This window comes from Panthera pardus, unplaced genomic scaffold, assembly GCF_024362965.1.
Source record: "Panthera pardus isolate Hobbes unplaced genomic scaffold, ASM2436296v1 HiC_scaffold_24, whole genome shotgun sequence".
In the NCBI taxonomy this organism is placed as follows: Eukaryota; Metazoa; Chordata; class Mammalia; order Carnivora; family Felidae; genus Panthera; species Panthera pardus.
The window spans coordinates 65361646-65386867 of record NW_026526810.1 but is presented as its reverse complement, the minus strand read 5'-3'; positions in this window follow the sequence as shown (position 1 = coordinate 65386867).

The window sequence follows — 25222 nt, the reverse complement described above, 5'->3', positions numbered from 1 at the left end:
ACATCATTTAATCTAGTTTCTCAAAACTGGATACTTTGTTCTTTGGGTACATAAGCCTGCACTGAGGCTAGATGTGATTGGGCTTAAGAATTGAGCATTTGCAGTCTTAATTTCTGATTATAGAGTGGGTGGTTCAAGACTTGTGGTACCCATTTGGGGAGAGGTTGGGGGAGGTCCTTGGAATAACAGAAAAGGAATAAGAAGGAATTCCATGATCGTGTGTGTGTGTGTGTTTGTGTGTGTGTACATAATCTTCACTATTTTGATAGATGGAAAAATGAATCACATTGTAATTTTTTGTGTTTCTTTGATGGCTAAGAATTTGTATACCTCTTTATAAATTGACTGGCCATTTGTACTTCTTTTTGTGAAGTGCATTTTCACCACCCCCCCCCCCCCCCAGGATATTAATGGTTTCTGAAACAATTATTGAAGTATAGTTGACATACAATGTTATATTAGTTTCAGCTGTACAACATAGCAATGTCATCATACAAAGTTATTACAATATTATTGATTATATTCCCTATGCTGTACTTTTCATCTTAACACTTTTGTTATTGATTTATATGGACATTTTAATTACAAGGATATTATCAGAAAATCACATGGTGCATATTTTAAAATAACTGATGGTAAAGAAACTTCCTTTACGACGTTGCTAGGCTTGTAGGTTTGATCAATGAGCCAACATTAAACAATAATTTGTTTCCTGCCTGGCTTGGGCAGGGTTGTGATAAATCTTTTCTTTCCCCATTTCCAAAAAGCAGTCTCACAATTGTTCTTACCTGGGATAGCCAAACATAAGGTTTGTCCACCTTCCCAGAAATGTCCCCACATTCCAGGGCTCTGTGTCAAGGGAAAAGAAAGTTGCTCACCCAGACTGCACACAACCAGCCCCTGCTGTGCCCCCTTGGGATTTGTGTTTAGCTGCTCCTTTGGTCCTTCTCTCTATGTCATTAGGAACACAAAGTACCCAGTCCTGCCTGCCACTTAGATGTAGGATTTCTGTAGCTGGAAGGAAGTTCTGGTCCTAACCTGATGGACCTGAAAACCTTGTGATCTTTCTCTTCATTTTTCCTGATGCATCAGAGAAGGCAGTGCAGGGCCTCTCTGGGATATTGGACATACCAAAAGAGGAAAGGGGAGTCACTGGCTTGGTACGTGCAGTTCAATGTTAGGTGTATCCCTTAAGAGAGGTCCCTTGTCTGGGTCACTGAGTCTCCAATGGTTCTTCCTGAAAATCCAAGGCTTTCTTTTTTATTTTTAAACAAAGCTTTTATTAGAATGAGTAGAAACAGCATTGAATTCAATTAATAAAATGAGAATTAAGAGAAATTACAAAACCAGCCAGAGGTTTAAACCGTCATTTTGCTTCCCAGAGAGTAATAACGTCTCAGGCATCAAGGTGGAGGCAGAGATCATGGCTGCTCTAAGTGAGTCCACAATTTCTCCATGGAAAAAGGATTGTGGATTGGTTGTGCCCCAAGACCTGCCCTGTCTTGGGAGTGCCACACAGCACATGTGAGGGTTAAGGCTGCCAACTTGTACCAGTGTTTGCATATCCCTCCTGTTGACTTTGGGGACTTTCTCATTTTAGCCGTGATTTCTCTTTGAGGTATGAGACTCACTAAATCTGCTGGGTCCTTAGCAGTATGAATATACAAGTACATGTGATTCCATGTAGGAATCTTCCTTATCTTAGATATGCCAAGACACACGATTATTTCTGCACTGGAGGAAGAAACAAAACAAAATGAAACCGAATGGCACCCTACCATGGGTAGGAAGTGAACTTTGAGCATTTCCTATAATTTTTATTGACTTAGTCACTAGAAGAGAGAAGTTCTGGTTTATAAAACACATGCTGCCCTCTCTGTGTCTAGTTAAATCAATAGAAATTAATAATAATGGCAATAGCTAGTATTTCCTGAGGCATACTAAGGGTTGGGCATTGAACCAGAGGCTTTGCATACATTAATCCATAAAGCTATAAAAAGTAGATATTAATATTATTGTCATTCTTGCTTTACAGATGAGAGAGCTAATGATCAGAGAGGCTAAATAAATCATCCACAGTCACACACTGCTCAACACCAGATCTGTCTCTCCATTCCCTGAGCCTGCAGGCCTTGTGTATCTGGTCACAGTTTATTGAATAGATATTCACTAGGCTTCAGATACTATACAGGTCTGTCAAATAGTAGAAGCTCAATATTGGTCAAATAAATGAATGAATTGATAAGTGAGTGAATGAGTATTTGTTTTCAGAACCTGGGAGTTTAACTAGAACATATGCCCTTTCTAAGCGTTACTTCTTTACATTTTTGCTCCTTGTCCTAGAAGACAGCCAAGGCTTTCAAGAAAAAGTCCCAGGTTGGCTGTGATAAATTATTTTTATGATGATGCAGTTTCTTCTGTGAGGGGAGAACTCTGAAACGTTATCAGGAGAGACAAATCTGGGGACTCTGATCATGGTGCACAAACTGGCCCCCTGATGCAGAGGGCAGGGAGGGGCTGAAGAAAGAGGCAGACCACTCCAGATTGGTGGGTGGCAGGTTTAAAAAGCAAGGGAATTTACATGTGAGGCTGGTCTTGGGTGGCCACAAGATGATAGAATTTCAGCTCCACCTGCCAGAATCTTAAAATTTATAATGGCCTTAATGGGGCTCAGTCAAGTATGCAATCCAGATGGTCTCAACAACTCATTGCTCTTTAAGGCTGCATCCTTGAAAATGGCTTCCACTGTGGGAACAGTGGTCAGAACATACATTCCAAGGACAGAGGGGGGGATAAGGAGCCTCTGATTGCCTGGGGCCACCAGTCATGTACTCTTGAAGACCTCCTCCAACACCTGCCTAGATAGCTCCTATGGGGAAGGACAACAGATGCTTCTCACTTAGAAGTCGTAAAAAATCTCATGGTAAAACTCAGCCTCTTTTTTGTTTTGACTAATAATCCCTTTATTATACTATTTTCCTTTGCAGATAGATTTCTCCTATTACCTTGGTCTGTGCCACTGGGGTCCTACTTAAACGGATTATATTCAGTCTTCAGATGCCAAGAGAACAGGGCATCTCACCAGCTCAGAAGTATGTGGAAGAGGTGATGTGCCATCCCAAATGGTACAGTTAATTTGCCCTCACTCTGTCTTCTGTGTGGCTGAACTATTATCAAATTAATGCAAGTTCTTCCCCATGCTCCTGTCTGTATCATCTGTATCTGGACGATCTGTTTGGCTCATGCAAATTCAAGCTAAAGCCGAGGACCAGCTTCATGGGTATTAAACCTTAGCAGTCTCGTAAGACCCCATGCTCAGAAGGCCCCATGCTTAGTTTAATGCTCTGCTCTTGCCATCTTGAAATTCTTACTAAGTTTGAACAAGAGGCCCTGCATTTTCGCTTTGCACTGGGCCCTACCAATTTTGTAGACAGTCCTGTTTACAGGCCTGTATCTCCTGGAAGGTTGGGAACTGAGCATTCTTCTCCATTGTTGATCACTCACCCCTGTTCAAAGTAATGAGACAGCAGTGATCCTTATTGCCAGGCCACTCACAGGCATATATACTTTCCCCCTGCTTCATAACAGCTTCTGTTTCTTGTTACCTTCATTGTCATGGGACAATTTTCTAAGGTCCTTAATACGCCTAACCTTGAGTAGGGAGTCTTACACAACAGAAGAAAACTCCAATATTTGTCCTTGGAGAAGGTGTCTTCAGAAGTCTTCTGGTATCTGGAATCAGGACTCCTTCTAATCCTTTTCCCCAAACTCACAGATCATCCACAGTTCAAGGATTCCTGGAGAGGTTATCAAACATGTCTCCACCTCTCCATCAGCAGAAGCAGAAATGACAGCCACTCCTGAACCAGCTTTCTTTGTGGAAGAAGCCTCTCAGCTCAGGGGAACATCAGACACTGTTTGTTCTGATGTTTACACAATTTTCCCTGTATTCATCTTGATGCCTATAGTCTATTCTCAATAAAGCGGCCACACTGAGACTTTTAATTGGAAGTCAGATCATATTGTTCCTTTCTCACAATTCAATTCTCCTGTGGCTCCTCATTCCACCCAGTCCTTGAACACATTGGGAACTTCTTACTTAGAACTGGACTCTCTTCTGCCTGGAAAGCTCTTGCCCCGGATATCTTCAAGACTCACTCCCTCATCTTTATGTGTGAGCCTGCTCTGACCACCATACCTAAAATTACAAGGGGAACCACCTTCCTGTGCTCCACCCCCCACCCCACACTCCCTCTTCACTTTACCCTTGATTCTTATCTCCACAGACTTATCTTTTAAAGTATTATATAACTTACTCTTTATGTGTTTATTGGAATGAAGTTTCTATAAGTCTGGCATTGTTGAACATTTCGTTAACAGGTAAATCTCAAGTGCCTAGAAGAAAGCCTGGTATGGAGTGGACATTCCATAAATCACTTGTGGAATACATTATTTAATCTGAGATTAAATAAGGATAAGAGTGGGATAAGAGTTTCAAAAAACACACTTCCTATAGTACAAAGGGACTGGACACATTGGCCCCGTGGCCACATACATTCATTCTACATTTATACCAACTCTCTCCTGGGCACTGTGCATGTGGTTTTCACAGACTTAGAAGTAAAGATAACTGATTCCCTGCAGGCTGCCCTTCCAGAGAGAAAGCTGGCTTCCTGAAGAACTCCAACCCAATGCTTAAGTCAACCGATTTCAGAAAAGTGTTGGGGTGATAGATAAGGACTGAGGACAGTCCATCACTTTCTATTGTTGCAATTACATAGTTTGGAGCCCAATCCTTATTCTGAGATAAGGCCTGGTGCTTCCCAATAAAGCAGCATAAAATCTGCATGGCTCAAGACTGGGATCTCATTCTTAGAGTCTGGTATTGGCCCTGCTAGAGTGCCATTTGGCACCCCAGGATGTCAGGGGAGGGGTGTGTGTGCTGTCCTTGGGGAAACCACAGACCTGCTCCTTCTCTTTGTGAGTTTCCCCAATAAGCACTATTCTAGAAGTTCTGGTATTTGTACTGTTTACTTGACATATATTCCATCTCATTTTAAATGTCATAAAAACTTTGGCAAGTGGATATTATTTTTCCACATATTTTGATAAGAAAAATGAGGCTTATGTAACTTGCCTAAGGGCACTGAACTCATAGTAGAAAAGTCTGAATACCAACAAATTCCTTCTGACATCAAGTCTGGTGTTCATGCTATTGTATTATTAGAATCTCCAATTCTATATGCAGTGGGATAAGAGTTTCAAACATAATCTGACATATTTTCCTTCTTTAAAATTCATTTTTTCCCCTCTAACCCTTTTGTCATAAATTCTGGGGATAAATTTTATTGATCCAGGAAAGGGAGATCACAAAAGGATCCAATGAGACCAAAGATTCAAATTCTTGGCTTTGTGTTTCAAAATAGACTTTAAAAGTCTTAGGAGGAGAAGATGTCCTAAAAATGAAAGCATTTTTGAGTTGCATGATCCTGGCACATGATTATTTTACCTTTTGAAAATTTACATGTCAAGAGCAAAGCTTGATGTTTCGGGGTGGTTTTTATCATGAATTCTGAGTCTAAAACCCTGAGTTAGTAATGCTGGTGATAAAAAAAAAAAAAAAGCACACGATAGTGGCTATCCAATGTGGAGGGAACTTTTTCTTATTTCTGTCTGGAATACTGAGAAGACCCAGCTCTGCAAAATGATACACTCCTATGCATTTCAGCCACAGTAGAGTAGAAATAGTAATATGGTCAATTTAAATGCTGTTTTTCAAGAATATCTGAAAATACTGCTTGCCTGAAGGAGTTCATAGGAGGTAGCTGGGAATTGAGAATAGCTGTGCCAGCCAAGGGGACCTCATTAAGTAAGATACATGGTGCAGAGACCATGGTGCAGAGAAGGATGTGGTTGAATCTCAGGGGATCAGCAACTTCTGCAAGAGAGGAATTGGGAGTCAAGATAGCTGGGAGAGACTGAAGAGCTTGCATGCTTGGTCTTAGAGAAATTCCTGAAGTTGCCACATGACATTTACACTTACATTTCATTGACCAGAACTCAGTTTATGGCCATATCTAGCTTCCAGGAAGTCTGGGCAACACCGATTTTATTCTGAGACTAATAGAGGAGGGAAAGAGAGCAGAATGGATATTGAGGGGGAAATAGCAGGCTGTATTTATTACACAAGGTGAATAAGAAATAGATGATTTTCTGGGCATTATGCTAAACAGACAGACTTTATGGAGAGATGTGTCATAAACCATAGTCACCAAAAACACAGAAGCTCGGTAAATGAGAGAAAAAAAGCAATTTGCAAGAAGAACCTGATAAAATAAGTAGAAGATTTCAACAGCCCTCTTTAGGAACGTGACAGATTCGATAGAAAACAAAACAAGGGCATAAAAGAATTTAATGATACAATCAAAAAGGTTGAGTACACAGCTATATGCACGTATACAAATTCATAGCTTTCAGATAAAATTAATTATGGTTATGTACTTGGCCTCAAATTAAACCTTAACATTTTTTTGAAAAGTAGAGCTTTTATGGGCATATTCTATGATCATAATCCAATTAATCTAAAAGTATAAAAAAATATATATAAAAAGGTAAAATACATTAACTCTTGAAATGAAGAAATGAATTTCTAGATAAACCTTGGAGCAGGGTCAAAATTAAAAGTAGCCAAAGATGCCAAAAGCAAAGGAAAAGAATAGTTCACACCAAAACCTGTGGGACAGAGTGGAAGAATTTAAGACATAAATAGCATAATTGAGAAAAGTTTCTCTTTTCCTAATCTTTAGCATGAGCAGACTTGGTAACTGGTGCATCTGATCAGGATGAAGCTCTGAGTGTTTTATGGACCTTCTTGTTGGTAAAAGCTCTGGTCATTAGCAGCAACTGCTGGAAGCTGGGATTCACACCACCAGAAACATTTACGGATATCCCGCCAGGGGTGAACATACTTGGTTTAGTATGCTCTGCTATGTTGGTGATGTTTTCAACTCTGACAATATTTTCTTACTATACCATCATACCCTTAAAATCAACTGGTTCAGTTTTGAACACCTGGATTTGTAACACCTAATGATATATTTTCATTAAAACTAAGTGATCCTAGGAGAAGAAAATAAAAAAATCTGTGTATTCACAAGTTGTGCAGGGCCAGTAAGGGAGGTGAGAAGAGCTTACTTTTTTATGTTTTAAATTTCAAATTAATGGCTATCTGTAAAATGTCTGAATCATGCGTGCCTGGGTGACTCAGTTGGTTGAGCACCAGGTTCTTGATTTTGGCTCGGGTCATGATCTCATGATCTCATGATCTCATGATCTCATGATCTTATGGTTCATAGGTTTGAACCTCCCATCAGGCTGCAAGCTGGTGGTGGGGAGCCTGCTTCGGATTCTCCTTCTCTCCCTCTCTCTCTCTGCCCTTCCCTCACTCATGCGCGCTAGTGCTCTCTCTCTGTCTCTCTCACAAAATAAATAAATAAACTTAAAAAAAATAAGTGTCTGAGTCATATTCATCTATTTTTGGGTTTGCTTATATTCTTGACCCTAAGAAGACTCAAAAGTTAATTTCAGAATCCAAGTCCTCTCTATACTAAGGACAAGATTTGAGGATTCAAGTGAATTATTTGTTCCTTCAGTAAACTCAATCGGATTGAACAATGATTTTTTTTCCCTGTCACGAATGGTTTCCTTGTGAAACTGCTTTCAACGGCAAAATCAAGGCGTGGTGACATGATGCTAAATGTTACAGAAAGGTTATAGGAAATTTGATATAAAACAATTGTCTGATTATAACAATGCAGAGAGTGAGTTCATAAATGCAAAATAAAAATTTCCTCACAGGAAGTCACTAATAAGGAAGCTTGCTTTGGTAGCAGTTCAGGAAACTTGAAATTCAAGGTACATTATGAACATTTATAAATTTAAGGTTAGAGTTCTTTTAACCTAATCTGTAGGAATGGTGCCTCTGCTTGACTTGAGGGAAGATGGAACCAAGTCAGTTTTTCATGAGAAATTTCATTTTGTCTAAATATGGAAGTTATTATAGTCAGTGCTGGAGGTTGTGAGTGGTTTGAAGAGCTTTTGGTCTGTACATGGCTGGAGCTGACCTTTCTTAACCCGCCAGCATGTTGCTGTAGATGCTGATTAGCCCGTGGAGATTCTGCCTATTTGGAAAAATAAGATTTTTCATTTTTTTAAAAATGTGGTGTTGCTTAAGAGGGTCTGAATATTGAAATGTTAAGGTCAGCTTTTACATTGTATTGTTATTTCTGGAATATTTTCACTTAAAGTCCTGACCGAAGCAAGGTTATTATTTTTCTCAGAGTTTTGGAGGAAAATCTGATGAGACTGGTATCTGAGGGTACTGATTAAGCCTTGTGCATCTCTCTTGTAGACCGGAAAACTTGTCTTCAATTCTTTTTATGTAAATCTCACTCTTATAGGATGATTTTTCTGACAGGGAAATTTGTTCTTACCTAGCAGAAAAGGGCAAAGTTTAAGTAGATTTCACAATTTAGCAAAATAAAAACAAACAAAAATAGAGGGAGAAGAAGAGGGAACCGGTGGATAATAAGAAAAAATATTATATTCTTCAGACTGGCAAGGACACTCAGTCTTGAGGCAAATCTAGGTCAGATCCAAAAATTAGATTTTTCTGAGATTCCACCCTGCAACGTCTTTAGGAGGTGTTCTATGTAGTAGAGAGCTTGGGAGCATGTGAAAAGTGCCTTACAAGGATGTTGGGTCACAATTGCTAGTGGCAAAGAAACAGCCACATTTCAACAGATTTTTTTTTAAGTACAGTTTTGTTAACTGGTAGCTGCAGTATCTTATTTTTCCAAAATTGCTCCTCGGACTGAGAAAGCTGCTCAATTATTGACCCTATCCCATAGATGTGGAAACCGTGGAGGACAGAAAACAATAAATTCCACCATCAAAGACAGTCACTACTGGTGTTTACATAGAACTTTGCCATCTTCCTCAACTTCAGCTTGTCTGAGGTGAGACACCATCATGCTCAGGGCTCTTATACACCTTCTATTTTCCATTCTCCCTCTGCCCGCCCCCCGCCCCAGTGCCAATTAAAAACGTGGAAAGTTATTAAAAATCTGATTTGCTTTATGGGGGCGCCTGGGTGGCTCAGTCCATTGAGAGTCCGACTTCGGCTCAAGTCATGATCTCACAGTTTGTGAGTTTGAGCCCCGCGTTGGGCTCTGTGCTGACAGCTCTCCGCCTGGAGCCTGCTTCAGATTCTGTGTCTCCCTCTGTCTGCTCCTCCCCCGCTCATGCTCTGTCTCTCTCTTTCTCTCTCTCAAAAATAAATAAACATTAAAAAAAATTTTTTTAATCTGATTTGCTTTAGAAGATAAGCTTCATGATGAATGGCTCTCTTATTCAATTTCTTCCTTTAAAAAGTTTCCAAGTTAGCCATTAGGGTTTTCTCCTGATTTTATTTCATAAAAGCTATTTCAAATGCTGCTGGAGTAATTTTGGCAAAGAATAGTGTCCTTACTGTTTCCTGTTGCAACTCACAGCACAATTGAAGCCCCATGTCATTTCTGAGGCTTTCACATTTACCAATTTGGGATGATCAGGGAATCTCTTAGTCAAAATAACCTTGTTGGGGCACCTGGGTGGCTTAGTCTGTTGAGCATCCAACTCTTGATTTCGGCTCAGGTCATGATCCTAGGGTCATGGGATTGAGCCCTGAGTAGGTCTCCATGCTGAGTGTTGAGCTTACCTAACAGTCTCTTTCTCTTTCTTTCCCTCCCTCTCTCTTTCTCTCTCTCTCCCTTTGCCCCTCTCCTTGCTCTCTCTCTCTCTTTCTGTAAAAAAAAAAAAAAAAAAAAAAAAAAAAAAGTTTCTTCTCTTGTAGCATATTTTCTCCTATTCGCCCAGTCAGTAAGTTGGGTCTCCCACTCAATATTTATCAACCAGTAGGGCCTCTCATTCACACAAAAAATCATATTCCTTTGCTATAAAGTTCCAATGATAAAATATGAAAAGAAGAGGAAAAAAGAAGCACCAATGCCTTTAGACCAAGCAGTCCTGCTGTGTTCTCTTAAAATTGTTATTCAGGGACTATAGTATCAAATCCAATGTACAATATGAATAAATCTCTATTTTTATTTGTTGTATCTGTACATTGCTCCTTATCCATTCCTGAATGATGGTGAAAATGGATCACAGGTTACAGATACAAACACTATTGCATACGCAATGACCAAGAAGCCACATCCCTGACCTTTTATGGCCTGTGTGGATTTTACCGATGTTCATGTAGTGTCACAGGATCTATTGTTCTATATAGTGGAGGAATCTGTTTGAGCTCGGGATTTTGGTTAGTAAATAACCCAGCCCCACTCACAAGCATTGCCCAACAGGGAAGAGGGTGCAAAACAAACCACCAGACTCAGGATAGAGACTCTGCTATGTTCTTCAGCAGAGCTGTGAACAGTGCCAATGTGGTAAGAAAGGCAGCCATGGACATTTTGCAGAACAATTAGAGGGAAGCAAAGCCTCTAAAACAATACAGAATTGATATTATGACTTTGAGAAAGTGTATACATAAACACTAGAAATATTCTGAGGTTTCATCAGGGTCTTTAAACCAGGCAGTGACCTCTCATTGCAAACTGTTGCATTAATGCAAACGAGAGCATTACAAGACAAGTAGAGGCATAATGGGACCTGGAAAAAGGTAAACCTAGGTTATATCAAAGTAGATACTACTTTCTTTGGCAATAAACTAATGTGTTGTAACCAATCCCTTAGCAGGAAGATTAGAACTTAATGTGTAATTTTATTTCATTGTATTAAATTGTGCTCAATTCACTTCACAAAAGCACATAGTAGGGGACTTACCAGTGGTAATGTTTGGGTTAGTTCTATTATTTAGGAAGAAAAGCCAGGAAACTATTGTATAGTCGCTGAAGTTATCATCCTTTAGAAAAGGAAGATTGATACTACGGAACCATTATGGTTGCCCTCTTAGAAAACTAGCATAGATCACCTCGGAGAGTCTCATTTTGGGGATAAATCACCCTTGAGTCTCTGAAAGTAACCTTGATTGAAGAGAGGCTGTAGGATTCTCAGGGGTTTTTAAGAATATCTTTCCTTAAGAGGGTCAGGGCATAACCCTATAGTCACTCTGGAGAAAGTGAGCATAATCAGACCCACAGGGCCTGAGACTTGCAAAACAAAAGATATTTATCACTTAGCTATGGATCTCAGAGGATGGAAAAGGCAGTGTTGTGTGGACCCACCTATGAATGCCAGGATTACTCTGAACCCAGCGTTCTTTGGTTTTCCAGGGCTTGGGTGATGGTTTTGTGTCTACGAAGAAGAATACAGGTCTCTGTAACCCTGGGAGCCCAAGTGTGAGGCATCCCTTGGCCAGGCTGACCCTGAAGGAGTGGGGTCACCCTTCAGGGGCTGGATCAGTAGATGTCCAGCATTCCTTCTCAGACCATGGTGGGGGCCAAGTGCCAGCAAGAAACAAGGCAGGAGTCCACGGTGGGGGGACACTTTGTGGGCGTGGAAGTGGGGCTAGCCCTTTTTGCACTGCCTAAATCTGTCTATTCTGACAGGCCAAGGGCGGGAGTGGGGAAAGCCTCAAGAGGGAGACAATAAACTTGCTGCTTATTTGGCAGGTAGTTGCTCTCACCATTAGCTGGAAAAATAAAAGAGACCTGACGACATTTGTATCCTGGATTTATAGATCAGGTATGTGCATAACGTTTTCATTTAACAGTGTATGGTCTGCTCTGTCCAATTATTCTTGTCTTGTCTTTTTTTTAAGGTCCTACAATAAGAATATCTCCACACATTGATATAAATAAGTATCTGGACCATATGGATATTAACTACTGTAGTCAGTGCTTTGGGAGGAAGGTAAGAACCTTCTTATAGAATGTTCTTTTATAAAGCATTTATTTATTTTCTCCATCCATTGGTAAATGATGTATGCTGTATTCACATCTAAAACAAATAATAGGTCCATGTTTCATAGGAATTATTTGTGACAGTTGCACTAATGCAAAATCATTCTGTATAGAAGACTAACGGTTTTGACTGAGGCTGTAAAGAATGAGATCTCATAGTCTCAAAAAAGACACATTTAGGATTTTTTTCCTCCTTGAATCCTTTTTCCTTTTAAGAACATTTTCACAGTAAAGAAAATAAAAGTGAAAGCCACCATCTTTTCTCATTCTAGAATTTTCCTTGCAGGAAGAGTTAGAGTGACAGTTCAGTAAGCCTCATAACTGTAGTCTCTGCAGCAGGGGTGGCCAGAGCTTCAGCTCAGGTCTCGGTACAGACTGAAAACATGAGGGACAGTGAGCATCCATGGCACCAAAGTAGGTGGCAGAGAGGCCACCTGGGAGGTGGAGGTGTGCAGGGTGCCACCACGGGCTTTGGCATCAAGTGAAGCTGTGAATCCTCCTCCTGCTTCATTGCCCCTTTTGAAGCCAATAAAAACAGATTCCAGGCTCTTCTCCAGATCCTGTCTGTACCCTGCAGTCTGAAGTAGCACTTGAATCATTGCACCAGGCAGAACAGTCTTTTCCCTCCTGTGTGCTCAGGCGCAGCAGCTATGCTCTGCTTTTACCTCTGCATTTAACCCTGTCCAAAGAGAACATTTCAGAAGGAGGAGTATCATTATCTCTGTGATCCAGTTCCTCCCTGAGGAACCTCAGATGAGTCACATGGAGCCGGATCTCCATCCCTGAAATGTTGTATGACAATTTCTTTGCCTCCATGGTTCCCTCTCCAGTAAACTCTCAGCTCACAGTCTAGATGAAGCCACAGAGTCACTGTTGGCAGATTTTCCTTCCTTCCTTCCTTCCTTCCTTCCTTCCTTCCTTCCTTCCTTCCTTCCTTCCTTCCTTCCTTCCTTTCTCTCTCTCTCTCTCTTTCTTTCTTTCTTTCTTTCTTTCTTTCTTTCTTTCTTTCTTTCTTTCTTTCTTTCTTTCTTTCTTTTCTGTCCAGTTCAGTGAAGACTCAGATTTGGGTGCCTTAAAAGTTAGCTGGGGATCTCCAAATATGTAATATTTGCTTTCTCCAAAGAAGCACAATTTTAGCAGATGTTAAAACCGCTTGGAATCACCTCATGCAATTCACTCGGTTCCTCCTCTTATGCTTTGAACAGAAGTTGGTGTGCATGTGTGTGCGCGCATGGAAACAGTGTCCCTTGCAGGATATTTTGAGAAATTACTTAAAAAGTAACGCATAGAATTATTGTGTACACAAGTAGAATTTGCTTTTTGTAAGCCAACAGGTATTTCTAAATATTTCTTAGCAGCGACGCCTGGGTGACTCAGTCAGTTAAGCCTCTGACTTCAGCTCAGGTCATGATCTCAGGTTTGTGGGTTCAAGCCCCCACCATGAGCTCTGTGCTGACAGCTCAGAGCCTGGAGCCTGCTTCACATTCTGTGTGTCTCTCTCTGCCCCTCCCCCACTCGTGCTCTGTCTCTCTCTCTCTCTCTCTCTCTCTCTCTCTCTCTCTCTCTCTCTCTCAAAAATAAATAAACGTTAGGGGCGCCTGGGTGGCTCAGTCGGTTAAGCGTCCAACTTCAGCTCAGGTCACGATTTCACAGTCTGTGAGTTTGAGCCCCACGTCGGGCTCTGTGCTGACAGCTCAGAGCCTGGAGCCTGCTTCAGATTCTCCCTCTCTCTCTGCCCCTCTCTCTGCCCCTTCCCCGCTCATGCTCTGTCTCTCTCTGTCTCAAAAATAAATAAAAACATTAAAAATAAATAAATAAATAAATAAACGTTAAAAAATAAATAAAATAAAAATTACTTAGCAAATTAATCCTTAAAAATCTGGTTGATTAGTCAGGACATTTAGTCAAGTGACAGAAATATAATACAAATAAGCTCAGGCGAAACAAAATAGATGAACATAGAGGAAGGGAAGGAAAAATAAAATAAGATAAAAACAGAGGGGGAGGCAAACCATAAGAGACTCTTAAATACAGAGAACAAACTGAGGGTTGATGGAGGAGAGGTGAGTGGGGGTGGGCTAAATGGGTGATGGGTACTAAGTAGGGCACTTGTTGATCACTGGGTGTTGCACGGAAGCGATGAATCACTAAATTCCACTCTGAAGCCAATACTGTACTGTATGTCAACTAACTTGAATTTAAATAAAATTGGAAGGAAAAAAGAAAAGGAGAAAAAAAAGATATTTAGAATCACAGACAGCAGATAAGCCATGATTCAGCAGTTTAGTACCCTTTCGGCACAAATAATGTTTGGGCTGAATTCTTAGCTGTAAATACTCTTCAACGTAGACAAAAGCAGAAGTAACAAAATAGCAGTCATTATATATCTGAAATATATATACAAAAAAAATCTCTTCTTGGGAATGTATACTGTGTTTGTATGTGCATGCATCTTTTTAAATTTCTTCAATATATTATTTGTCTGAACTACAGTGCCCGGTTAGGAAATGAGATGGGGATTTTGGGGAAAGAGATTTATTAAGGAAGTGCTCTCGGGATAAGCCTGTCAGGGAGTGAGGGAGGCAGGCTTAGGCAAGTGGGGAAGCTCAGCCAGGATGTGGCCTCCACGGGAGACCACAAGGGTGATCACTCCCCAGTGCAAGAGAGCTAACGTTTTGTACCTGTTGTGCAGGGTTTGCAGTATGGAGAATGGTGAAAAAATAGGGGCAGTGATCCACCGAATGAGATGACTCCCATTTGGCCAAGGGTAGCTATCCGGACTAGGACGCTGCCGTGAGCTGTTAGCAGCCAACACTCAGAGCCACTGGGAGCCAGAGCTATGGACTAGTGGTGGGTGAGGCACCAAAAGCACCAACACGATGCACTATTTTTAAAACAACAACTGAACCCCATCCATAAATAAATAAGAATAAGAATATTCAGTCAGTAAGAATATGTACTGACTGACTTCAATGAGGTAAAAGTGTATTTAGGAATATGTATGAAACATGTCTTTCAGGCGGGGCTCCCTGTCTCTTTGTTGGGTTATCTTCTCCTGCTTCATACATAGTAGGCAAGCAATAAATGTGAAATCAAACAGTTAAAAAATAAACAAACAAACAGAAAACCAAATAAGCTTAGGCCAGAAAAGAAATCCATCGGCTCCTATAACCTTGGCAAACGCAGAAGTACATATGGGTTTCAGGTATCCAGGGTGCCAGGGAACTGAATCCTGCAAGGATTCCTGCTCTCTGCATATCAGCTTTACTCACTCAGACCACAAAAAAGGAGACATGGTGGCAACCATTCTCTACCTAGAGTTCATCTCACAGTGTAGCCACCAAGAAAGGACGAAGGATCCCTCTTTCCCACCCCAAATTAAAAATTTCTGGCGTAGGGTTTTGCTTATATTAGTCTGAGTCAGGTTTTCCTCCAGGGGGTCAATCTGTAACTGCAGCAGAGTGTACATGATGTGATTGGCTCAGCTGGACCATGTGTCCTTGTCTGGGTCATTTGGGGGTGTCCCAGGTGGCTATGTAAGTAAGATGACAGCCTCCATTCAGACCACATGGTTAGAGTTTATCTCTTACCAGGAGGGAGTTGCTGTTCTAAGCGAACAAAATATTAGATGCCCACCACAACAGTGTTGTCTCAATTGTGTGGACTCTTGGGGGTGGGGGTGGAGATTGGGAGGATGAGAAGGTTTCATTTCTTTAGGACTCCCCTAAACATGAGTAGCTACTTCTGATGAACTGGGTTAGTTTCTGAGATCATTTTGGTTCCCTACAAGCCGTGGACCTTTTCTGACTCACATTAACTCTTGGAGAACACCATCACAGCTGCTGCTGCTGCTTCTTCTTCTTCTTCTTCTTCTTCTTCTTCTTCTTCTTCTTTTCTAATGTTTATTTATTTTTGAGAGAGAGACACAGAGAAAGAGAGAGAGAGAGACAGAGTGCGAGCAGGGGAGGGGCAGGGAGAGTGAGATACACACACAGAATCTGAATCAGGCTCCAGGCTCTGAGCTGTCAGCAGAGCCCGACGTGGGACTCGAACTCACGCACCATGAGATCATGACCTGGACTGAAGTCGGGTGCTCAGCTGACTGAACCACCCAGGAATGCCCCATCACAGCTTCTTTAGGTCCTCAAATACCTCTTACACAAGTTGTGGAAAAAAGACAAAATACGATAATAATCATAACTAATATATACAGACCAGTGGTATACTCTAAGCACTGTGTTAACTGAATGAATGATAGCATTCACTCCTCAGAATATCTTTAATTTATAGAAGAGGAAAGTGGGATTTACAGGGGTAAATGTTAAGCTTAAGATCACGCAGCTGGTGTAGTGACGGGGTGGGATTCCAACCCAATTGCCTAACTACTGAGCTAATGCCTAGTCTTGTGCTTTTCTGTGTAACAAGCTTCTGGTTAGGATTTGGTGGCAGTGATTTTTTTACCCATTGCCCTCACTGCAGTCAGTGTGGGACATTGTGGAACAGCTTCATCCATATAATTTCTCTTTTTAAAAATCCTAAACCCAATCCTCTACTGTCTCAGGCAAATTCCCACTAAAATTCCCTTTCCTGCATGAACTCTCTATAACTGATAGAACCATTCAGTACTGATTTTTCTTCTTAACAAGGACACCTGAGGAGAAAATGAAGAATATTAGAAGAACTAAAAGACATTATAGTCAAAGGTACATACCAAGCACCCACCAAGTGTCAGGTAATGTGATAAATGACGGGATGGGAGTTTTAAATAATTTCACAAGGTCTAGTCTAGGTCTTAATGGAGTTGTAAGTTAGGAAGATTAAAATAACATGCAAAGAGCAAAAGTTAAAAAGTGAAAGCAGTGCAGTTTTTGGGGGTGGGGATGGGATATAGGCTTTCTATAAATTCAGAAAGGAGAGACAGATTATAGGAGACTGCAGGAATCTGATGCAGCCATTTTGGAGGAATTGAGACCAGAAGAATACATAATGTTTGACACAGAGAGAGACAGAGGCGTTGCAGGGAACATAGGGAGGTAGCAGTGAGGAGGATGAATTTGTGAGAAAGTGATAAGAAAGGTAGGACTAACATAGAAAACATAGGCTAGGAAAAAGCCTCTGGGAAAGCAGGTGGGTTGATAAAATGACGAGTGGATGATGGAGGTCACTGAAAGCTAGCCAAAGGGGCTTACTTTTGTGTAAAAAATCAGAACTACTATGAGATTTTGAATACTGAAGTGATATATAATGAAAAGATACTTTCTAAAAAAGGGTGTGGCAGTGGTACAGAGGGTGGTTGGGAGTGGGCGAAATGGGGCGAAGGGCAAGAAAGACTTCAATACTGGCAAATGTTTTGTTCAACTTGGTGGGAGGAATTACACATATATGTAGTAACTTGCTGGGTGTGTGGGGAACATAGAAGAGACAGGTTTTGTCCTTTATAATTTAATGCAGACTTTGGAATTATAAAATAATGTAAATTTTTAGGAAATTAGGGTTCAAATGAAAAGTTATAGATTTTTAAAAATTATCCATGTCATCAAAGTCTATTTACACAAAGTACCAATAATTTTAAAAATTCCTTCCTGAGATGGTCTTATATCACCTTTGTCATTCTTAATGTGTATTCGTGTTTTCTCTTTTTTTTTTTTAATTTTTTTAACGTTTATTTATTTTTGAGACAGAGAGAGACAGAGCATGAATGGGGGAGGGTCAGAGAGAGGGAGACACAGAATCTGAAACAGGCTCCAGGCTCTGAGCTGTCAGCACGGAGCCCGACACGGGGCTCGAACTCACGGACCGCGAGATCATGACCCGAGCCGAAGTTGACCGCTCAACCGACTGAGCCACCCAGGCGCCCCATTTTCTCTTTTTTCTTAACAGATTTTCCAGAACTCTTGGCTTAATAAATTCCAACTTTTGTTTTGCTCTTAAATTAATTCCTACTTTTATTATTAGACTTTTCCCTTCTTCATTTTGGCTTATTTTGCTTATTATCCTTTTTTAATTTCTTGAATTGAAGATTTGGCTCCGTTATTTGACTGTTTATTAATAAATGTATCAAGGCTGCACATTTTCTTATGGGTTTTGCTTTGAACAAATCCACAGGTTTTTATATGTAGTGTTATCATTAGTGTTAATTTTTAATGACCCGCAGTTTTAACTTTTAGTTCTTTGAACTGGAAATTATTTAGAATAACGTAAGTAGTTAATTTCCTTCCAACTCATTTATTGACTATCTTTTAATTATTAATTTCTAGCTTTATTGCATTTTCAGAGAATATAGCTCTTATGAATCTTTCCTATTGCTTCTTTGAGTCATAATATATGCTCATCTTTTGGTAAATGTTCTATAGCTGTATATATGTGTGTGTGTGTATATATATATATACACAAGTTTATTTTTCATCTCCCTCTTTCTCTTTCTCTGAGAAATATATATTAAAGTACCCCATACTTATTATTGTCAAATTAGTCTTATATTTCCGACAGATTTTGCTTTATAGTTTTCTGATGCAACCTTGTTTTTGAATAAAAGTGGGCTCATTCATGAACTCATTCAATCCATTTTTGAATTCAACAAATAACTACTGAGAACCCACTGTCTTCCAGGTCCTGGGTTGAACTCTTAGATTATGACAATGAGCAAGACAGACTCAATCCCTAATGTCCTGGAATATGCAGCCTCCTAGAGAAGGTGACATGAACACGACTCAGTGATTGTCACTAGGCATGGAGGATAAGTGACAGGAGAAGTACATAGTGCCATAGGAGATTTAGCAGGTAGTTATACATGAATCAAAAGGGCTAGGAAAGGCCTCCCCGAAGAAGTAACATTTAAGTTCAAATAGGCACATTTTAGGATCTGAAAGCAGACACTGTCAGCCAGGGTTCTAGCAGGAAACTTGTGCACACAAAAATTGCAAAATTTGAGGAGAGTTTAATGTGGCTCTAGTTATAAAAGTACAAGCAAGGTGTAGGAAACATATAAAGGATAGTGCTATGCTCTGGGACAAGGATCCATCCAGGCCTTAAGTGGAACAAACTGATTACTGGAACCTGGAGCTAGAGAGTACAGACCATCTTAAAGAACTGACCTTGTGATAGAGGGTCAATGTCAGCCTAGGTGAATCTCACAGGGAAGATGCTGGGGGAATAGATACCCTGACCTTATGCTTCTCTTCTTCCTCTTTATCTCTGCAGGTGCTCCCCTTGGGCCAAAACCAACTAAAGCAGACAAGAGAGTCTGTTGATGCAGTTCCTACAGTTCAGCCACCTGGGGCACAGAGCAGGGTGCAGAAGGATGGAGAGAGGACCCGGAAAAGCAAACAGGAGATACTAAACACACAGTCCAAGGTGGGGGAAACTGAGAGATGGGAGATAAGGCCAGAGAAGTAAGCCCAGATCGAGGAGGGCTTGTGAGACTTGGTGATGATCTTAGGTTTTGTCCTATGGGAAATGGGCAGTCATTGGTTAATTTTAAGCAAGAGTGAAATTATCACCACTGTGTGTTTCAATAACTGGCTGTAGTGAGGAAAATACCTGGATGGAATGATGATTTCCTTCACTTCACTAGGATGGGGACACTGGAGGAGGTGGAGTGGTGAGATAATGAGCTTAATTGATTTGGGGCCTTTCAAGATTAAAGCATCTAGGTGGGTTTGTACTGAGAAGGGGCTGGGTCACTGACACCAATTTGTCAGTATAGACCAGTTAATAGGTATTTCAGAGGTTAGGAGTTGATGAGATGGCTTAGAATCTGTGTGTAGTCTAGGGGCAGAACGTTTTTCCTTTCTTCCCTTCTAGGTTCTCTGCCTGGTCCAATAATTAACTTGATATAAGACAGATTAATAGGAGAAAGGAAATTTAATTTAGTGCATATGGAAGCTTCAAAGATAGGAGACCTGAGGGCAAGTTGAGCAGTTGAGGCTCATTTGCCATCCTGAGCTAAGGAAAGGGAAAGGGATAGGGGCCTGGGGCTTCACTAGGGAGGAGGGGCATTCACAGGATGATACAAAGAGCAAATATTTGGAAATCAGATGTTTGCCCTGCCATATGAATAGATTTTTCAGATATAAAGTTGTCCCTGGTAATTCCTCTCCTGTGCCAGGCTCTCTATCTAAATTCCTTTAGGTAGTTTAAGGGGGAAAGTAAAAGTTTTTAAATCTGCTGGATTTTGATTGACTTCAGCTCAAAATAATCCGCATGCTAAAGTGGCACATTTTGAGGTGGCATATTCTGTTCCCCTTTAGTGGAGGGATTAAGAACACCAGAACTCAAGAAACTGGTAGAGAAGATACAGCCTTCAAAAGAAGAGGAAAGTAGGGAGGGCTAAGAAGGTAGGAGAAAAACCTGGAGAACTTTGAGAAGTCATGCTTTTGAGTTCTTTCATGACAAGTGTACTCCCAGCATGCACTGAGTCAGGGTGGGCTTTTGTTATGCCAGATACCAGGACAACACTAGTGAGGTCGTTTCAAGTAAGGGGGAAATTTGTGCTGACATTTGATAGACTTTCTTTATCTCCCAGAGTAACTGTGCCCTAGAATTCTGAAACCCTTTAAGGAAGATATGGATTTGAGTTTTCTTTTTGGAAAATCTGCATGCCTGCAGATTCTGCTTTTGTGAAGCTGGTGTCCAAACCCAGAATGTGCCATGTGGTTGGAGAGAAAGGTATACAGTCCATGGGATTTGACAGTATTACTATAAATGAATCATCTATTTTTGTTTCCCTTCATCACTAAATCCAGACTATTGAAAAATAATTAGGAATGTCTCAAGACATGTGGTCCATTAGATTTCCTCTCACAAAGAAATCTTTAAATGTTCGGATATCAAACTAAATAAAAAATGGCCAGCTATTTTTTCTGTCCAACCTAGATGTGTACGGAACCAAGATTTTATAGTTTAGGTATCAGGAAGGACTTACCTGATTCAGAGCCAGAATGGCCTTACATGTGCTAAAAAATAAAATTCTCATACAAATAAAGAGTGAGTCTGTGTCCAAGTTTTATTAAAGTTTTTGGTGAGAGAACATTAATAATCAAAATAGCTGATTCCACGAGTGCTTACAGGAGAAAAGATATAAATGTACAGATAGCAAAATAAAATATCGGTACAGTTGATACAACAATTTGAGGTTAATTTGTCTTCCAGGCTATGAACTCTTAACACCTCTTCCATTTCTGTAGGTTAACCTCCAATACACAGGAGTGTAAACCATATGAGCCTTTCTCAGTTATGGATTGCTAGGTAAATATGCTGTGACAGCCAAGTTACATTCCCCGAGAGTGTCAGGTAAGTTCTTACTGGGAAATGCTCTTGCATGATAGAGAAAAAAAAAAAAAAAAGATCTGGCAATCATCATTTTTTTTCTCCCAAGGGACAACTTTCTCTTTCACAATGTTATTAGTGAATGGCCATGGCATTTAAAACTGCCTTTCCCAAGATAAAGACACATGTGTGTTTTGTTTTGAGGAGGCAAATTATGCTCAGAGACTGACTTTGTCTTTGTCAGCAATCTATTTAATATGGATTCATGGAGGGACTTTCACAAACCAGTAGCATGCAGGAAAATGTCTCTTAATAAGCCAATAAAGAAATAATATACTCTGAACCAATGATAGATTAATCACACTATTGTCCCAGGCAAGGGGAGATGAAAGGAAAAAAGTTCATATTTAGTGGAGGTGTACTTTTTTTTTTTTAATTTATTTTGAGAAAAAGGAACAGCACGACTGGGGGAAGGGCAGAGAGAGAGAGAGAGGCAGAGATTGAGAATCCCAAGCAGGCTCCAAGCTGCCAGCTCAGAACCCAGGAAACTGTGAGATCATGACCTAAGGCAAAACCAAGAGTCAGAAGCTTAACTAACTGAGCCACTCAGGCACCCCCTGAAGTATACATTTAATAGGAGTTGGTACTTGGGGAGAGATGGCTTAGCCCCACCAAAAGCTGATGTCCAGCTGCGAGCCCCAGAGTAAAAGTCTCCTGTTGCTAGAGCATGTTGCTAGGAAACTATGGGGTTGGTGTTGAGGGACAAGTTGTTCTTCATGGGGCCACTGTATGGCTTTCTTCAATGTTGGTAAAACAGATCTTTACCTTGGCAGAAGCTAATTGCCCCATGGTTTTTTCAGAGTTCTCTTTAGGTCAGCAGAGGTCCCTTGTTCAGACCAAGCACTCTCAGATACTCCTCACAAACCCTTGGTAATTATGTTCTAAATGTACCCTTGACATATTTACTTCTTCGTGTTTTTATTGATAAGCCCTCAGTGGGGCCCCTCAGTAGCTCAGCTACTGAGTTCTTATTGGTAAAAATAGATAATATGATAACACTCTGACACAATGTATTTCATTCTTCTATCAAAACAACTTTCCTCCAAAAACCACTTCATTCTTTTTTGTCTGTCACAAACCAGTGGATTAAAACAACTTCATTTAAGTCATAAACAAGTTGATTTGAAATCATAACAAACCAATACACGTTAGTGTGCAAAATGACTTTGTGTCACGCAGGAACTTGATCCTTATTGCTTTCTAACTCCTCAGTAGCTATTCTTCCAATCCAGAAATGTCCAACAGATTTGAGGCAATTTATTAGGCTGATTGAAATTTAAGGCTCTTTCCTTCAAATTCCCTGCTTATTTTCCTCACACCTCATTCCTGAGCGAAGACTTCCACTTACTGAGAATGAATCAGTAATATTTAGAGCAGTCCAATGCAGTGATCTTCAAACAAAGGAGCAGATAGATGTTTTAAGGGAATCAACACCTAGATCCTGAACTTCTCTGTGTGTGCTTTCCTGAAAATGATCTGCCGGAGAACTTGACTATAGTTTTCATTTCACGACTGTGCTTCTTCACATTACACAAGAAAGAATCTTTTTTCTGCAGTTTAAAAACCCCAGGACCAAAAAAAAAAAAAAAAAAAAAAAAAAAAAAAGAAAGAAAGAAAGAAAAGAAAAGAAAAAAAAAAAACAACTCTAAGACATTAAGGAAAGGAGTACTTCTTTTTGTTTGTGTAGGGGAAGCCTCCTTCAATCAAATCATTATAGATCCCAGTCATTTCATTAAGCTATGCATTTGCAAAGAAATTTTTACCTTTTATGTTAAAAATCTTTTTGAAATGGTAGTATCTTTAAGTAATTTTCATCAAATGTGCATTATTAATAATTGTGTTTACAATTCAACTCTGAAAAAAAAAAACAGAGCAATATGGTCTGAGGAAATAAAAAGAATAATAATTTCCATCTCATACAGGTTTTTGTCGCAGAAATTTTGAGTCAATAAAAGAATTTTAATGAAAAATATGTGATATTAAATCTTCAGGAGCTGAAAGGAAATATGATTTTAAGGAAAGAAAAAAAGCAATTGTTATTGTATCTTCAATTGTTAATGGAGACTTTGTTCATAAATTTTAATTGGGTGTTTATGGGTAGCAAATCACTTTAGTATTAAGATTTCATCGCATATATTTAAAAGCTCTTCTAAAATTTTATTTGAAAATGTCAATATTTATAATACAGTGGAATTTATAACCTCCATAGCTATTTAAACATTTACAGTAATGATCAAATATTTTAGAACTCATCTTCAAAATGTGTGATCACGTAGTTTCCCTAAGTTTGACTGCCATTAATCTAATGCACTGGTTGGTCTACAAACATGAACATGCCTTGATGGCATGCAGAATTACTGTCAATGTATATGTGTGTGTAATCCTTTAGCCATTCTTAAATTTGTATCTTCTATAGGGTGGTGGAAAATATCACTGAAATTCATGAGGCTGCTTGAATGTTTCTCCTTAAATGTGAATATGAATGAAGTAAGACAGTAAAAGGGACTCTTAGATCTGACAGCATTCATCCTTCTCAATTTGCAGACATTGTGTGCGAGAAATTATCAAACTGTCATTCTGAAATACTGTCTCTACAGTATCTAAGGTTATCTGCCTTAGCTTCCCCATTAAGCAGAAGTGTTTCCTTCTGTCAAGAGATTGCAACTTCTGTTTAAAATGACTGATTCCTGGGGCGCGTAGGTGGCTCAGTCAAGCACCTGACTCTTGACTTCGGCTCAGGTCATGATCTCATCATAGTTGGTGGGTTTCAGCCCCACATCAGGCTCTGTGCTGACAGTGTGGAGCCTGCTTGAGATCCTATCTCTCTTCCTTTCTCTGCCACTCCCCTGCTTGTGCTCTCTCTCTCTCTCTCTCAAAATAAATAAATAAACTTAAAAAAAAATGACTGATTCCTGGTGGTGCAGAGAATAAAGTGTCCAGAGAGGGGTAGATCTAAGAATAAAAGCCCAAGTTAAGAGGAGAGTGAGTGCTTTAAAGCCTCGTGCTGCCAGTTTTTGTTTACCACCAAAGCAGGCTACAAGTGATAGCAAGGCACATTAGTAAGAAGCAAAATAGGCATAGGGATTAACTAATGCAGTCTCCATACCTAAAGGTTCTACTCTGATCAAGTTCTTAAGCAAAGGCTAAGATTAATATAGGCACGTGTAATATTTGTGATTTATAATTAGAAATATATATTTGATCTGTGTCCCCACTTCAGACACACAGCATCCAAAACTCTTGGAATTTCATTTCGTGAAAGGGATAGAGGTGTCTTTTGTTTATGTTAATGAAGCGATTTAGGAAAGGCACCTAAGGATGGCTGGTGGCAGAGGAGCCAACCGTATGATTAGAGGGTTGGAACTTCCAACTGAACAGTAAACTCCTGGCTTAGTAAGGGGTCCCCACCAGAACTCTGTTCTAACACTATGATTGTCTCCTCCCAACCTGTGTGCATTCCGATATTCATACCAAATCCAAACAGGCTATTAGATATCAGGCTAAAAGTTTTTAATATCATCCCTACCTGGAAGGAAACACAATACATACAACACATGACAAATATAACAAATAGTCTAGTAGGTGAGAAAAAGCTAATGTGGGCTAATGGAAAAACACAAAGAAAAGGTTTTTAAAGTTTAAATTAAGGATATTGAGATGGGGAGACTACCCTGAAATACCTGGTGTGGAGGCCACTTTCAGGCAAGCAGGCTTGAGCATTGAAATGTAGAAAGGACCACGGCGTCCACCTGGCTGAATATAAACAGGCCCATCAGATGACCCACCTCAAAATATCCATCAGCCCTAACTGACCAATGGGCTACTTACAACCAGGCACAGTTACCAAAAAGGGAAGATCCCATACATTGCCATACGGCATCATCTTCCCCCTGTAAATATGGCCCCCACCCACTGCCTTGTTGCAGACAGCCTGT